Consider the following 18,003-nt stretch of genomic DNA (forward strand, 5'->3'; position numbering starts at 1 on the left):
CCAATATATGTGGATTATGCTCTGACATGGCTTCAGTGGCAATATACAGTCAATATATTTTTTAAGATAACAAAACTGAAGAGTTAATAACATATTGTCATGGCCCCAGAGGACTCGGAGGAAGAGGAAGAGGCAGAGTTGGCAGACCCAGGAGAAGGAACTAGTGGAACCCCTGAGGACACAACTCTGGCTCTTCCCCAGCTGGAGAATGTCCAGGACCTGGCTGAAGCCCCTCAGTCGGATTCTGGGCATGAACAGGAGGCTCCCCTCCCCCCTGCAGAAAGGAGATGCCAGCGAGTAGCACAGCAACGAAGGAAGAGGTCGGGTTGTTTAAGAACAGGCAGCTCTGAGCAGCTGGGAGACTAATCACGGGCACCTGGCTTAGGGAGTCTGTTATAAAAGGCAGTTCATGGCTGCAGCAGACTGCTGACTACAACATTGGTTGTGACCCCTCACGTGTAACGCCGTTGCTAGCCTCTAGACTTTCGGACTGGATCCCTGGCTTTCTGGACTCTGCTTCCCTACCTGGACAATGCTCTTGGACACTGCTACTGGTTAGTTTGTCAAGCCTTTCTTCTGCCAGCCAGCCTCCGTTATCTGCCTGGCCTTGACTGATTTATTGCCCAGGTAACTGCTGGTTGCTTTGTTACTGCCCAGCCCCCAGTCCTGAAGCTGACACATATTCCTAAGCAATGTAAGAAACAGTCACACATTTATTAATAATATGCTTGTTTTTGATGTTTATACCTTGCCTGTCTGTGATTAAAAATCAAACTCAAGGAGGCAGGCAAACAAATAAATAAAAATCAGAACATTTTTTTAAAAAAGCAATCCAAACAATAAAACCAAATAAATCAACAGCAGCAAAAACAGCATTATTAAAACCATATCAGCAAGAGGTGGGAAGATAGGAATTCCTTAAAATGCCCACCAGATTAGATTGGTCTTAAGGGCCCATTTAAAAGCAGGCAGGGAGTGTGAGAGGAGGACAGACAACTCTCTCTGGGGATCTGAATGAGCAGCCCTTTATCTGAAACCCTGTGTGTATTTCTGTGTCTACTACCAGGAACATTTAAAGATGTGTGCCTTTTCAGACACACCAAAGCTCACTGTTTCAAAATAAACTCTCCAGATAAATGACTATTTCTGGTAAATAAATTACTTCCTCTCATGAATGATGAGGGGAAAACTTATCTCCAAACATGGGGTTGGCTTTGTTAGGGGATGCATCTGTGACTTTTTAAGATGAAGCACATTATGGGTTGTATCCAACATAGCACTAAGTAAGTAGTTCTATCAGCTGGAGGATTTCTACTAGCACAGTGGAACTCTTCCCTCTTCTCCCCTCACATGGCCACTAAAACTGAACTTGGGCTTCTTCCAATCCTCTGGAGCACATTTGGGAAGGGCTCAGGGTGTGCACGGGGAGAGGAGAGTGGGATAATTTTAATATGTACGTCGCCTAGAGTGGCTTCGGCCAGATAGGCAACACAAAAATTAAATTATTATTATTATTATTATTATTATTAGTTCCATTGCACTAGAGGTCATATTTGCACTGATGGGACTAGTTTGTTGAATACGGCCCTATCCCTTTTTATCCTAATAAAGTAGCGGTAGAGGAAGTGAAATAAAGACGAAAGGTTGTCAGGAACTGGGTGGATGAATGCCTCATGCACTATCAGTGCTAATTCTTTGCAGTTTTCAGTATGGAAATGGACTGCCTTCAAGTCGATCCTGACTTATGGCAACTATATGAATAGGGTTTTCATGGTAAGTGGTATTCAGAGGGGGTTTACCATTGCCCCCCTCTGAGGCTGAGAGGCAGTGATGGGCCCAAGGTCACCCAGTGAGCTTCATGGCTGTGGGGGGATTTGAACCCTAGTCTCCCAGGTCATAGTCCAACACTCTAACCACTGCACCACACTGGCTCCCATATGTGGTCTAAAAGTGTCATTATGTTTTAACCCACAGTTTACATCAGATGTAATACAGCTGCCATTGCAACATTTGAATTCTGATGCAGAATATTATAGCATCAATTACAGGGTTAAGATCTTAGCAATTGCTATCCAGTTGGCAAAGGATCCTGGAGAGGGGGAGTGACAAAGGCAGAAATATTCTCTAAATTTTCCAAGCCTTCAGGCTTTGGAGGGGGCTGCTTCCAACTGCAGGAGCTCTAAAAGACTGGCTGAAAAATGCAACCAAATGGTGCTTTTTTTCTTTTCTTTACTGGCCTCGGGTACGTCTGTGTGGGCGATCTGAAAAATGTTTGGAGATCTTTGCCTAGGCCAGTTGTTACAAGCTCTTGCAAGCAAGTAGGCCAGTTATTCCAAGCTCTTGAAAATTAGCTAACAAAGTAACTAATGAATAACAAACAGAGAAGTACTCATTTTTCCCCATTTTAATAACTCTGTTACCATCAAGTATGATCACCCTACTTACAGCATATTTCTACAGGGAGAGCCAAGGCTAATTGTATGACAACATCAAAGAATGCCAGTTGTGTATCTGTAGTCTGGCAGTCATTTAGAACCCATTTCAGTGAAGGAGAGATTAAACTCCCATATGGCTTTCAATGGATCTCCCGCTGCACCAAAATGAAACTGATCCCTTTGATAGCAAGCTCTTCTGTAAAGGCAGACATCAAGGGTGCCTTTCTTTTTAGTCTCCCACAAACGTTCTCTGATGTATTTCAGCATTCCTTTAATAAAACGTTGGGGCTACTCATTTGACTAGATCGTGATGAAAGAGCTCCAAATACCATTCAAAATTAAAGGCACTAAGCCGCTGGAAACCCTTATCCTTTGTATCATAGAAATGAGACAAATATTCCTCTGTTAGGCACAACCAGTGTCATTTCCTGTTGATTTCATTCCTGTGCGTTTGTTGATCTTGCATTTTCAACATATGTTGTACAGATATTAGACTCCCAAAAGCTGGTAGTCCAAAATCAGGTGGTCCCCCATGGCTCAGATGTACAGCTCATAATGCCTAGAAGCTCTGCATTCAGTGCAGGTCCAAGCCTGTGGACCTACCTCCCAACTGAGGTTAGACAGGCACACTCCTTGCTGAACTCCTGGAATATCACTAAGACTTTCTTGTTCCAGAAGAAATCTTAAGGGAGTTTGGTTTTATGGTGATTTTATTGTTTCATTTTATGTATGGCTTGCTTTACGTACTCCGCTTAGAAATGCAAACAGTTAAGCAGTATATAAATGTCATACATAAATAAATATTTGGATCAGGTGCCGGATACCTGCTAACTAGTTCCCATGAGTGTTTGCTACATGCTATGATAAGTATATAGAACATATCGAGTTTGCCTTCAGGTACAATTATCTGTTTGATAAATGGATTTTTCAACATGTATAGCAATAGCAATAAAAGGATTTTAAAAATGTAAACAGGACTATCAGACATTTGTATGGAGAGCACTGATCAATGTTTTTGCATTAATCTTGCTCGAAATTATTTGAGATCCCAAATAATGTTTTCTTTTTGAAAGAAGGCATATCCTTGATCTTGTTACAAGTGAAACAATTTGGCAGTCTATTGATTCTCCCCATATAACCAGAGAAAAAGTGTTGTTTGTACTTACCTGGTGCTCTCCAGTTGTTTACGATTCCAACCCTCATCAGCACTTGAATATTATTTTATGGGAACAATCTTCAATTTGTAATTGTAATTTTAATTTGTTTGTAGTTTCTTTATATTCAAGAGTGAAAGGGAATAGTGATTTACCATTTTTGCTAAATTTAGAGATATTTGTTACCTTTGCATCTTAGGCAGGGCGGGCTGCAAAGGGCGGCTAGGTGGGGCTCTGGTCAAGGGCCCCTGAGGGGCCCCTCTGCTCCCCTTCTGCAATTTGCGGCAGGATTGCTGCCATGGATCGCAGAGTGAGAGCTTCGGAGCCCCCACCATTCCCTTGCTTAATCTACCTTTCTCGGCTGTGATGTGAGGCTGTGTGCACAGTGCACACAGTGATGCCCTTAACCAAGATGGCGGCTGAGGTTTCCCTAAGGTGCAGGGCTGGATTAAGCTGAGGAGGGCCCCTATGTTGATTGGTGTTTGGGGGGCCCTTCTCCCTACCTTTCCGTTTTTTTCTCGCAGGTTTGCCATCAATCAAGATGTCGGCCGAGGTTTCCCTAAGGGGCTGAAGCCTCTGCTGCCATCTTGGTTGATGGCAGCAATGTGTGCGTGTAGCACGCATGCCTGCCATCAACTAAGATGGCGGCAGAGGCTTCAGCCCCTTAGGGAAACCTCGGCTGCCATTTTGATTGATGGCAAACTGCAAAAAACAGTGGAGAAAAATGTAAGTGAAGCGGGGGGATGGTGGGTGGTTCAGAAGCTCTTGTCCCGCGATAAAAATTTTTAGCTTATGCAGGGGGGCCCAAGAGCTCCGGGCCCCTAGGCTTCAGCCTACTAAGCCTAATGGATAATCTGGCCCTGCTAAGGGACTGAAGCTTCTGCCACCATGTTGGCTGTTGGCATGCATGCATCTTGGTTAAGGTCAGCCGCACAACACAGCCGAGAAAGGTAGGTTGAGCTAGGGAATGGTGGGGGCTCCAAAGCTCCAGCTCTGCGATCTGCAATTCTGCTGCGAATCACGGAAGGGGAGTGCCGAGGCCTGGGGCAGGTTTGTGCTGAAGGGCCCCAGCATGTCTGGGGCCAGCCCTGATCTTAGGCTCATGTTTGGTTCACAAATTTTACAGACTGGATTCATATTGCATTGTTTGGAAATATTTCTACATGTAATAAAAACTAGCATACAGAATATTCTTAAGAGAGTCCCAGTAAAAAGTGTTCTTTTGGTAAATATAAATCATAAGGGCCTGGAGCATATTTGCACAGTACGAACATAAGATGCTACCTTATCCTGAGTGAGACCGTTGGTCTATCTCTAGTCTAGTATTGTCTAGAGTGATTAGCAACAGCTTTCCAGGATTTCAGACAGGAGTATTTTCCACCCCTGCTTGGAGATACCAGGAATTGAACCTGGAACCTTTTACATGTAAAGTGTGTGCTCTGCAAATGAGCTATGTCTGTTCTCTGTAGAGTGCACGCTGATGGTTAGAAAAGTTTGCACATGATACTGTGGTAGGTTGGCTGTGAGCTGAGATTCTGCTTTGGCGTGTTTCCCAACAGTCACATGACAGACTTGCTATGACTGGTGCTGCCATATGCAGTCCTCTGAAGCATATTTCACACGGCCACCACATTCCCCATGGTCATGTGAAGTGGTGCCCATTCTTTTACAGTGGATCCCCATGCAAATTGATCACCCAAGGCCATATATAAAGATGCTGAGATAGGCTGTGCTATGTAAGAGCAATGAAGAAAAACACTGGATATAAATTTAATAAATAAATAAAGCTGGAACAAATTTAGACTTTGCAAAGAAGTTTGCTTTGTTCTAGTAGCTCTGTTTTGCATGGCTCAATTAAATGATTTTGAAGAGGGCTTCAGTTTGATCTAGTAAAGTGCAGCTCTTGGGATGCGTCCCCATGATTGCTAGCAACATTGATGTACACACCATACATTTAAAGCATATTATTTCCCCCAAAGCATCCTGGGAATGATAGTTTGTTGAGGGTGCTGTGAACTGTAAGAGATCCCAGTTCCCAGAATTTTGGGGGGGAAATAATGTGCTTTAAATGTATGATGTGTACGTGTCAGGCCCAGGATGTGACTCAGGAACCAGACCAACGGCTGTAGTTAATTTGTGTTTTATTAGGGTAATGTCCAAACAAAGACTGCGTTTTCTTATGAAGCAATACAGGGATACAGGTCCTGCGGCATTGGGAGAAAGTTGACAGAGCAAGGGACTTCTTCCCGCCTGTTCTTTAAGAAGGGGCCAAACGGGCGCGCAATCTTTCGCTCCTCCTTAACTGCCCCTCAGGTACTGCCCGCCTTCCCCCCCTTCTCTCCTGTCTTTTCAGCTGTCTGCGTGTGCGCGGTGAGGGGGGAAGCATCACCCCCTCCTCTTCTGAAGTTTCCGATTCCAGGATGGGGGATAGGGGAGGGGCTGATGGTAAACTGCCTCCCCACTTTTCGGCTGTGAGCAGCCCTCCCTCTTCCCTCTCTTGCTCTGAGCCTGAAAGAGGGGGAGGCGTGAGAATGTCCAGGGAGGGCTCAGGCTCCCCGTTGCTAAGCGACCTTATCACTGGCAGTTCCTCTGTTTCGTCTTCACTCCAAAGGGGGGAAGTTCCTCCCCCTTCCCTCTGCCATCCATCCGAATACTCTTCTCCCAACTCTCCGGGATCCAGCTCCCCGGGATTGGGACCCCAGCTCTGCCTTCCGACAGTACGCTAGGATGTCTTAACAAAAGTACAACTGATAAGGACAAAATCCAGAGGATTTCTAAGATGAAAGGATAATGATAGGAGGTCCCTAAAAAAAAAATTACTAATTCTTCTTGTACAGTGCATCACATACCAGTGGGCCTCTCAAGTTTACCCTGAAGTAAGACAGGGCAAAGCACAGGCCACTCCAAAACAAGTAGTTAGAAAGAAATAAAAGGTAGAAGAGAGTATGAACGGGAAGGATACTCCAGTGATTGTCACCTCCAAGGTGTGTGCCATGTTTGTTTTCTTGCCTGAGACCAACATGGCGTACATGTGCAACAAGTGCAAGCTAGTGGCACTGTTGGAAGAAAAAGTGAGAGGCCTGGAACGGCGGGTGGCCACACTGAGGACTGTAAGAGAAGATGAGGAGTTCTTAGACAGAACACTGGAACAACAGCAGCAAAGAGAAGTGGAGGTGGAAGAACAACTGCATGTGGTAGCAGAAGAGGAGACTGCTTTGGAGAGGAGCAACGAAGTGGAGGAAACTCCGAGGGAAAGGGTAACAGTTAGGAGCAGAAGAGCTAGAAGACACCCTTCACCAGTGGAACTATGGAACTGCTTTCAACCACTCGAGGATGAGACTAGAGAACAGCCTATGGTGGAAGAATTACAGGAGACCCTGTGTGACAATGAGCAAGAGGCTGAAGCTCAGTCAAGCAGGGGCAATGAAACCACACCCCACAGCAAGAAGAGTACTAATAGTGGGAGACTTCCTACTGTGTGGGATTGAAACCCAAGTATGCAGAGAAGATCCATGGATTCACCAGGTATGCTGTCTACCAGGAGGATGGATTAGAGATGTGACGGAAGGGTTGCCATCACTCACCAAGCCCACCGACAGGTATCCCTTTCTCCTCATCCATGTGGGAACAAATGATACTGCCAAACGGAGCTATGAAGAAATCACATCAGACTCTGAAGCTCTGGGAAGGAAACTCAAGGACTTTGGGGCCCAGATAGTTTTTTCATTCATCCTTCCAGTATTTAGAAGAGGAGTAGAAAGGGGGGGGGGAAATACTATGTGTGATTGAATGGCTATGAAGGTAGTGCCAATGTGAGAGATTTGGATTCTGGGACCATGGGCTATGCTTCCTGGAAGATGGACTGCTGGCAAGTGATGGGTTGCATCTCACAAGGACTGGGAAGAATGTGTTTGGCCACGGAATGGAGAAGTTCATCAGGAGGGCTTTAAACTGAGACCTAAGGGGGAGGGAGACGTAAACTTGGTGATAATGACTGATGAAGGCTTGTGCACAGTAACGGGAACAGTGAGGTCGGCCCTAATAGGGCCCAGTAACAGTCCTCAGAAAAATGTAGTAAGGAAGCCAAGCCACAAATCACATGGTCTTCAATGTCTGTATACTGATACATTAGGGTCACTTGCCATGGAACCCTATGAGGAGAGACTGAAAGAACTGGGCATGTTTAGCCTGGAGAAGAGAAGGCTGAGGGGAGATATGATAGCACTCTTCAAGTACAGGAAAGGTTGTCACACAACGGAGGGCCAGGATTTCTTCTCGCTGGTCCCAGAGTGCAGGACACGGAATAATGGGCTCAAGTTGCAGGAAGCCAGATTTTGACTGGACATCAGGAAAAACTTCCTAACTGCTAGAGCCATATGACAATGGAACCAATTACTAGAGAGGTAGTGGGCTCTCCGACACTGGAGGCATTCAAGAGGCAGCTGGAGAGCCATCTGTCGGGAATGCTTTGATTTGGATTCCTGCATTGTGCAGTGGGTTGGACTTGATGGCCTTATAGGCCCCTTCCAACTCGACTATTGTATGATTCTATTATTCTATTATTTTAACTGTGAAACTGGCTCTAAGTTTGTTCTCATTCTGGGTTCAGACGAAAGGATCCAAATGTAAAATGTAAAAGCATATTTATGATCTAATCATGCTTATGAGATTGGGAGCAATCTCCTCTCTCCTCCCCACCTTCCTCTGTTTCCCTAACTATGACCATCCCAAATCAGCAACACATGGAAAGTGTCTGTGTCCAAAAGCTGACTTATACAATTTGTTTTACTGCTTCCCTTTCTGGGATGAACACATGTGTTTTCATTGAGAAGTGCCCCCAGTGCAACTGCTGGGAACCCACCCAGGGTGTTTGACTTCCATGTCATGCAGAGCCCTAAAAAGTTTACACGCAAAATGAGATCATATTGAAAGTATGAGTGGGTGGATGACTGTGTGATATTAAAACCCAGATTTCAGTGCCAAGGACAAAAAAAACAAGGGAGGAAGGGGGAGGACAAAGTGAAATTGAAAGCATCATCCAGGCAATATATTATTATTTTTAAAAGAGAGTTAAAAGGTTGGGAGCATACGGGAGCAACAGCAATGAGACCAGGTTGAGATGCCAGGATTTATAGGCAGCTGTGTAAGAAATCTGGTGACAAATTGAAGACCAGCAGTGATTGCCTTTGGAACGTGAGACCCAACTCATGCACTACTAGAGAGGCATGGGCGTCACTTCCCTGTGGTTGGCTTGGTCCTGGAGAACAGAGGATTCTGGGGACACACAATAGACTTGAGCTGGCATGCAATAGATGGAACAGACTTGCATTGCAATGCCAACCCAAGATCCATTAGGAAGAGGGAGTTTGGATTTAGCGGATCTTGGGCTTTCCCATCTGAGCTACACCAGCATAAGTTCTTCACCCTGGCTCAGCTGGGACTCAGCCAGTGGAACTTAAGCTAGCGTAACTTACAACAAGGGTGTTCCGGGGACGTAGTGAGGACAGGATAGACAAGGAGAGACTTACACCTATTCCACACCCCATTTGACCTAGCAATCCTGCAGAACTTAGAGGGCAAAAAGGGTGGTGTAAGTCAAAGTCCTCCTGAATGGAGTGTGGAATAGGGGTAATTTACGCTGATGTAACTTACATTGGCATACATTATGGTGCCTTTCTGTAGTTAGGATTGCTCTGTTAATCTCTAGCTCCAGAGGGCAGAAACTAGAAGCAAGAGGTGGAAGCTGAAGGGAAGCAGATTTCAGCAGAACGTTAGCAGAAACTTCCTAACGGCAAGAGCTATTCAACAGCAGAACAGGCTGGCATGGGAGGTGGTGGGCTTTCTGGAGGCATTTAAACAGAGGCTGGATGGTCATCTGTCAGATATGCCATAGTTGCATCCTGCATTGTAGATCATGCATGAACCAAGGGTTTGGACTAGATGAACTTCAAGGTCCCTTCCAGCTCCATAATTCTATGGTCATAAACATCTGCAGAGGAGAAAAAAGCATGTGTGCTGTATAAAGGATGTGATTCATTCCCATGCCAACGCTGATGTCCTTCTGGAGAGCAGGAAGCAATTATCAGTTTGAAGCATGCAAACAGGAACAATCAACTCAGTTCAAATACAGGCAGATTCTTATAAATCCACTGAATAGGAGGCCATTCCAAAAGACTTGTTTCTGATTAAAATCTTAATCAGCATGCTGTTGCACACACTCCCCACTTCCCTGAGTGCTGACATGCTCCAGGGGTAGAGGTAGCTGTTTTTTTGTTTGTTTGCTTTTCTGAAAAAGAGAGAGAGAGAGAGAACAGTTCCAATGGGACCTTGTTTTAACGTTTCAGCAACCTTTCACATGCCAGTGTTGTTAAATTGTTAACTAACAGGAGAAGCCCCTGCAGGAGATTCAAGTCTAGGCCAAACTAGACATAACTTTTGATATATATTTTGGCCTTACGTGCAAGATTTTTAAACAATAGATAGGCAAGCACTGATGGGCCAAGCCAGACTGGGGCTGTGCTGTAGATTATGGTTGGAATTTGACCTCTCATTGGCACCCTTAACAGGTGCAGGGTTGTGACAATACCAACCAGCACCACAGAGAGAGCATAAGGCTAAATCATGCAATGGCCCCAGTCGACTCAGACCCCCTATGCAGGCTACTTATTTTTTAAAAAAACCTTGCACACAAAGCCCCAAACCACATGACAAACGTCTCATGTCTAGTAATTTGGAGTTCAGTGAATTAAAGCCCATGCAGATGTGGATCTTGCTCACTCTAAAGGATACCTCCCGGGCACTGTAAAGTTCCCATCTATTTTGCCTTTCCTCCAATACCTCGCTTAGGTCAAAGAACCCTCAGAACTCCAAGACCCTCTGGCATTAGCTGAGAGGTCCTGGTGAGTCCCTTATTCCTGGACTAGGAAATTCAAGCCTCCTCTCATCACAGGGTTTGCAACACAACTAAATAACTCTCCTTTGTAATTCTACACCCTTTATTATTCATTCCGTGTATCTGTATGCCACTTTCATCACCAAGTAACCTCAAAGCAGCTTCCATAGCAAAAATAATACAATGTCATAAAAACAATTCAGAACATAATAATAATAATAATAAACTTCAACAGCATCCAAAAATAACACCACAAAATATCACAAAACAGGCTCAAATCAATCTAAACATAACCTAGTCTCCAAAAGCTAGAGAAAACAAATACATTTTTATCACACAGTAGAGCCCCATCATTGTCGTGACCGTCCATGTCTCCAAGAGGAGAAACTGTAGCTGGGGCACCACTACAGAGAAGACCCTTCTCGTGGTCCTTCTCCAGAGAGAGTGACGCAGCCCCCATCCGGTGATGGAGGAGTTCTTTCAGGCATTCTTTATAAACCTGATTCCCCAATCTAGGCTCCACTTTTAGCATCAGGCAAAGTGTGTTTCAGGTTTTCATGTCCCTTTTTTTGTTATCCGACCAGCCATCCTTGAATTCAAACTGGTCTTTGAAGTTGCCTTTTGCTGTACAGACAAGAACGTCGCTTGCGCCTCCTTTGAGCCTCCCCTCTCTGTTCTCCCTCTTTACATGCTACCAAAGAGGAGGAGAGCCGGGCTATCACCTTCCTTTCAACACCTGACACCAACTCTCAGCAGTGTGTGTTTGCTTTTGGTCGGCTCAAGGACGGTGCAGGTGAATGCCGGTAGCCTATGCCACTTTAAGTGCAGAATTTAATTGAAGTAAAACAGCTCAGAGCAATAACTAATAAGGGCAGCCCAAGGTCACCCTGAGCTAGGAGCCAAATCCTGAAAGAACCTATATCTTAGGAGACAGATCCTAGGAGAAGGAAGCCTATAGAAAGCTAGTTTTCAACACCACCCTAGCAGGAAAGCTTCAGGGCACACTGTAAACAAGGCTAAATTCCAGTCGGAGAGAAGGGGGAAAAGGAAACTCCACCGATACATACAGGGAGAGAGTCAGCTCAGTCCTTGCTAAAAAGGGCAGCTTCAGCCTTCCTGAAACACAACCACAAGCTCTGTTTCCCTAGGTTAAAGAAAGGTCAGGCTGTTCTAGGTGGGAAAACAACAAACACAAAAGACTTGCCTGGAAGGCGCAGCCCCTTGCTGAGATTAAAAGCAGCCAAAAGCTTAAACAGCCCCGCCCCTCGCTCAGGAAGGAAGCCTGAGAGAATACTAAAGAGTTAAGCCCCAGCTGATAGCCATCAGCCTCAAGTAACACATCATTGGCTGGCAGCAGTAGCTGGGAGGAACCAGCCACACATATAAAGTCAGAGCACCCTAGCGAGGGAGCCTGCTCCATGAGCTAGAGGGAGCCCCAGCTGACAAAGCGTCAAGGCCCCAGCTGACAAAGCGTCAAGGCGAGTTAAGCAGCAGAGCGAGGAGGCCAGGGCCCCCCACTCTGCCCGTCTGTTCCCTGACCTCAACTAAACCGCAGTCTCCAACCCATTGACGTAATAAACCTTAAACAAAACTATGCAGGTAAGAAGCCAGCAGGGGTGTGGGGGCTTTCCAGTGTTTTGCACCGCCTGCAGCATGTACGACTATCTGCCTGTTGGACAGAAGTCGTGGGTATGCTCTCGTTGCAATGAGCTCCTGGCTCTCTGGGAACGACTTCATTTCCTTGAGGCCAAGGTGGCGGACCTAGAAAAGCTGAGAGAGGCAGAGAGGTGTGTGGAGGAGGCCTTCAGGGACGTTATAGCTGTGTCCCACTCCAACGATGATAGCTCTCCTGCTATCATGGACAACGATGGTCTCGGGGAAGGAGAGCATCCAGCTGAGGAAGAGGGAAACGATCCCTTAGAAGGGACCCATTCCTTGGGGGATGAGCAGCTATCCTCTCGTGCCGAGGATATATCTCCAGGGGCTGGAGGGATCCTTGTAGTGGGTGATTCAATCATTAGGAACATAGACAGTGGGGTGTGTGATGGGCGTATAGACCGCAAGGTGTTTTGCCTGCCTGGTGCGAAGGTTGCGGATATCGCCCGTCGTTTAGATAGTTTGGTAGACAGTGCTGGGAAGGAGTCAGTGGTCGTGGTGCACGTTAGCACCAACGACATGGGGAAATGCAGCCGTGAGGTCCTGGAAGCAAAATTTAGGTTGCTAGGTAGGATGCTGAAAGCCAGGACCTCCAAGGTGGCTTTCTCTGAAATGCTACCGGTTCCACGCGCAGGACCAGCCAGACAGGCCCAGCTTCGCAGTCTCAATGCGTGGATGAGACGATGGTGTCGGGTGGAAGGGTTTGGTTATCCCTGGATATAAACTATATCGGAAGGACAGGGAAGGACGTATTGGTGGCGGAGTCGCTCTATACGTGAAAGAAGGCATTGAATCCAGCAAGCTCGAAACCCCAAAAGAGGCAGACTCCTCCACAGAATCATTGTGGGTGGTGATACCATGCCCCAGGAGGGACTTAATACTGGGAACGATCTATCGTCCCCCTGATCAAAATGCTCAGGGAGACCTTGAGATGAGATATGAAATTGAGGAAGCATCCAAACTAGGAAATGTGGTAGTAATGGGTGACTTCAACTACCCGGACATAGACTGGCTGCATATGTGTTCCAGTCATGACAAAGAAGCAAAGTTTCTAGATATTCTAAATGACTATTCCCTAGACCAGTTGGTCATGGAACCGACCAGAGGGACGGCAACCCTGGACTTAATCCTCAGTGGGGACCGGGACCTGGTGCAAGATGTAAGTGTTGTTGAACCGATTGGGAGCAGTGACCACAGTGCTATTAAATTAAACATACATGTAACTGGCCAATTGCCAAGAAAATCCAACACGGTCACATTTGACTTCAAAAGAGGAAACTTCACAAAAATGAGGGGATTGATAAAAAGAAAGCTGAAAAACAAAGTCCAGAGGGTCACATCACTCGAAAATGCTTGGAAGTTGTTTAAAAACACTATATTAGAAGCTCAACTGGAGTGCATACCGCAGATCAGAAAAGGTACCGCCAGGGCCAAGAAGATGCCAGCATGGTTAACGAGCAAAGTCAAGGAAGCTCATAGAGGCAAAAAGTCTTCCTTCAAAAAATGGAAGTCTTGTCCAAATGAAGAAAATAAAAAAGAACACAAACTCTGGCAAAAGAAATGCAAGAAGACAATAAGGGATGCTAAAAAAGAATTTGAGGAGCACATTGCTAAGAACATAAAAACCAACAACAAAAAATTCTATAAATACATTCAAAGCAGGAGACCATCTAGGGAGACGATTGGACCCTTGGATGATAAGGGAGTCAAAGGTGTACTAAAGAACGATAAGGAGATTGCAGAGAAGCTAAATGAATTCTTTGCATCTGTCTTCACAGTGGAAGATATAGGGCAGATCCCTGAACCTGAACTAACATTTGCAGGAAGGGATTCTGAGGAACTGAGACAAATAGTGGTAACGAGAGAGGAAGTTCTAAGCTTAATGGACAATATAAAAACTGACAAATCACCGGGCCCGGATGGCATCCACCCAAGAGTTCTCAAAGAACTCAAAGGTGAAATTGCTGATCTGCTAACTAAAATATGTAACTTGTCCCTCGGGTCCTCCTCCGTGCCTGAGGACTGGAAAGTGGCAAATGTAACGCCAATCTTCAAAAAGGGATCCAGAGGGGATCCCGGAAATTACAGGCCAGTTAGCTTAACTTCTGTCCCTGGAAAACTGGTAGAAAGTATTATTAAAGCTAGATTAACTAAGCACATAGAAGAACAAGCCTTGCTGAAGCAGAGCCAGCATGGCTTCTGCAAGGGAAAGTCGTGTCTCAGTAACCTATTAGAATTCTTTGAGAGTGTCAACAAGCATATAGATAGAGGTGATCCAGTGGACATAGTGTACTTAGACTTTCAAAAAGCGTTTGACAAGGTACCTCACCAAAGGCTTCTGAGGAAGCTTAGCAGTCATGGAATAAGAGGAGAGGTCCTCTTGTGGATAAGAAATTGGTTAAGAAGCAGAAAGCAGAGAGTAGGAATCAACGGACAGTTCTCCCAATGAAGGGCTGTAGAAAGTGGAGTCCCTCAAGGATCGGTATTGGGACCTGTACTTTTCAACTTGTTCATTAATGACCTAGAATTAGGAGTGAGCAGTGAAGTGGCCAAGTTTGCTGATGACACTAAATTGTTCAGGGTTGTTAAAACAAAAAGGGATTGCGAAGAGCTCCAAAAAGACCTCTCCAAACTGAGTGAATGGGCAGAAAAATGGCAAATGCAATTCAATATAAACAAGTGTAAAATTATGCATATTGGAGCAAAAAATCTGAATTTCACATATACGCTCATGGGGTCTGAACTGGCGGTGACCGACCAGGAGAGAGACCTCGGGGTTGTAGTGGACAGCACGATGAAAATGTCGACCCAGTGTGCGGCAGCTGTGAAAAAGGCAAATTCCATGCTAGCGATAATTAGGAAAGGTATTGAAAATAAAACAGCCGATATCATAATGCCGTTGTATAAATCTATGGTGCGGCCGCATTTGGAATACTGTGTACAGTTCTGGTCGCCTCATCTCAAAAAGGATATTATAGAGTTGGAAAAGGTTCAGAAGAGGGCAACCAGAATGATCAAGGGGATGGAGCGACTCCCTTACGAGGAAAAGTTGCAGCATTTGGGGCTTTTTAGTTTAGAGAAAAGGCGGGTCAGAGGAGACATGATAGAAGTGTATAAAATTATGCATGGCATTGAGAAAGTGGATAGAGAAAAGTTTTTCTCCCTCTCTCATAATACTAGAACTCGTGGACATTCAAAGAAGCTGAATGTTGGAAGATTCAGGACAGACAAAAGGAAGTACTTCTTTACTCAGCGCATAGTTAAACTATGGAATTTGCTCCCACAAGATGCAGTAATGGCCACCAGCTTGGACGGCTTTAAAAGAAGATTAGACAAATTCATGGAGGACAGGCCTATCAATGGCTACTAGCCATGATGGCTGTGCTCTGCCACCCTAGTCAGAGGCAGCATGCTTCTGAAAACCAGTTGCCGGAAGCCTCAGGAGGGGAGAGTGTCCTTGCACTTGGGTCCTGCTTGCGGGCTTTCCCCAGGCACCTGGTTGGCCACTGTGAGAACAGGATGCTGGACTAGATGGGCCACTGGCCTGATCCAGCAGGCTCTTCTTATGTTCTTATGTTCTTAAGGAACATAGAGGCAGCACAGCTATTTCCATAGAAATGAATAGGGAAGTAATCCAAATACGTATCACAAAACCCACACTAGTAGCAGGTACCTGAAACAGGGCTGATTAATGGGTAGGAAAATGCTCACGGTTCTGTCAGTTCCACTGTGACTCCACCTCTCCCTTCTGAAAATGGGGGCACACAACACTAGTTTGGCCCCACCCCTTTTTGCTGTAAAGCCTGGTGGGAGCAGCCTGAGTCCATTTAAAAAAAAAAAACAGCTTCAAAGAGATTTTGCAATAATCAGCAGATCAACTATTCACCCTCCAGGTGTGGCTAATGGAAACGCTTTGATCTGGCAACTAGTGTGTTTGTAACTAATGTACACAGGAAGCTGCCTTATACAGAGTCAGACCTTTGGTCCATTTAGTTCAGAATTATCTGCACAAACTGGCAGCAGCTCTCCAGGATTCAGACTGGGAGCGCTCTCGGCCCTACCTGGAGATGCCACATTGAACCCGGGACCTTCTGCATCTGAGGCAGATGCTCTGCCGCTGAGCTACAGTCGCTCTGCTGGTATGGAGTTTCTGGTGTTCCAAAATACCGTTTCAATAGTCATACTTATTTATTTATTTATTTATTTATTACATTTATATACCACCCCATAGCCAAAGCTCTCTGGGCGGTTTACAGCAATTAAAACAATAAAAACAAATATACAAATTTTAAAACACAAAAAACAATTTAAAAACACAATTAAAAACAATTTAAAAACATACTTCCCTTTTTAAAAAATCTGCAATTCAACACAGGGTAGCAAAATTCTAATCAGAAACAGTGAGATCTAAAAGTTTGAGACAATTGCCTTAAAAGCAGTGGAGAAATTCAGTGGGAGAATGAATCTGCTGTTGGTGATAAGGAAAGAGATAGGTTTTTATATATCTTGAAAATTATAGGGTACTACACACTGGAACAAATCTTATATAAATTGCTTAAGACTAGCTGCAGTTGCTTCCCTAAGATAGCGAAGAAGATATTTCCTCTATATTGTGGGGCAAGCTCTGTTTTAATAAAGCGCTTATGATCTTCTCTGCACTTCAACCTAATGACATTTTGTCTTGCTAAACTCAGGGTTAAGAGCATAATTGGCCATAACACAGGCATTGTCAGATGTTCAGGCCTTCCTTTCTACTCGAAGACTGGAACATGCATGCTGTGCTATACTTACTGTGGCAATAACACAATGAAACAACAATCCTCTTATCAAACTGGGCATATATGCTTTGTGGGGGTTGCGTGGTCACAATAGTTATTTCTTGCCTTTTAAATGACTGGATTACTTTTTCGCTCTGTATGCATTTGTTAGCTGTTTTGAATGTCTCCATTGGAAGAGGAAACTGTAGGTCATACATGCACTTTGTGACAAAGAATATATTTTGTCAGCATCGTCAGACACGAGCAAACCATGGAACATCGAAAGCTGCCTTATACCGAGTCAGACCATTGGTCAATCTAGCTCAGTATTGTTTACACAGACTGGCAGCAGCTCGCCAGAGTTTCTCCCTCTATTTGGAGACACTAGGGATTGAACCCTTGACCTTCTGCATTCAAAGCAGATGCTGCACCATTGAGCTATGGCTCGTCCCCCAAACCCCTCTCTCCAGCCCACAGAACTATCCCCAGGCCACATCCCTCGATGGCCCTACTGCACACCCTCACTGAATGTTTTTCCAACTGCAATTCAGATTATGCTTGTAGCTAATCTGGGTGGAGGGTAAAGAGAGTTGTGTATAGCCTACTGTACTGACAGCGATATATTTGCTGTATACTTCCTTCTTCCTATATGCATCATTGCCTGAATACCACTATGCACTTATATATTCAAGCCAATTGTTATTGATATTCACCTAATAGGCAAAATACCTTGTGGTTTAAGAACGTACCTATAACCCACAGATATTTCTATCAAACTTTAAAAAGCAGGGAAATTGGGCAGCTATAGTGAATGCAACAGGGGAGCAGGAGACCTAACTTCTCTGAGATATTGTACTGCCCTACAAATTTGTCAAAATTCAAACACAATTTGGGTTGGTCTTTCACAGTCCAATCCACTTCCTGTGTAGTTTGGAAGAATTTGGTAACCTGTGCCTCTGAGCATATGGGGAGTGGTGAAGGGAGGAGATTGGGCAGAGGGGAAGCCGTTTCCTTTTCCAAAAGGAAAACATTGTGAATGGTATCATTGCTTCTCAGCGTTCCCCCCACCTTTTTATTCTACAGCAGGCATATGTGGCCTCCCACCCAAA

At 45.0% G+C, this 18,003-nt stretch overlaps 1 long non-coding RNA gene across 1 annotated transcript in view; it reads left to right on the forward strand.

Annotated features, from left to right (window-relative positions):
* Positions 1-443: 443 nt before the first annotated feature.
* Positions 444-18,003, forward strand: part of LOC133384507 (uncharacterized) — a 31,346-nt gene continuing 13,786 nt past the window's right edge. Inside the window, exon 1 of the long non-coding RNA XR_009762591.1 lies at positions 444-554. This is a non-coding gene — a long non-coding RNA (uncharacterized LOC133384507). The remainder of the gene's footprint in view (positions 555-18,003) is intronic.

Source organism: Rhineura floridana, chromosome 4, assembly GCF_030035675.1.
Source record: "Rhineura floridana isolate rRhiFlo1 chromosome 4, rRhiFlo1.hap2, whole genome shotgun sequence".
Lineage (NCBI taxonomy): Eukaryota > Metazoa > Chordata > Lepidosauria > Squamata > Rhineuridae > Rhineura > Rhineura floridana.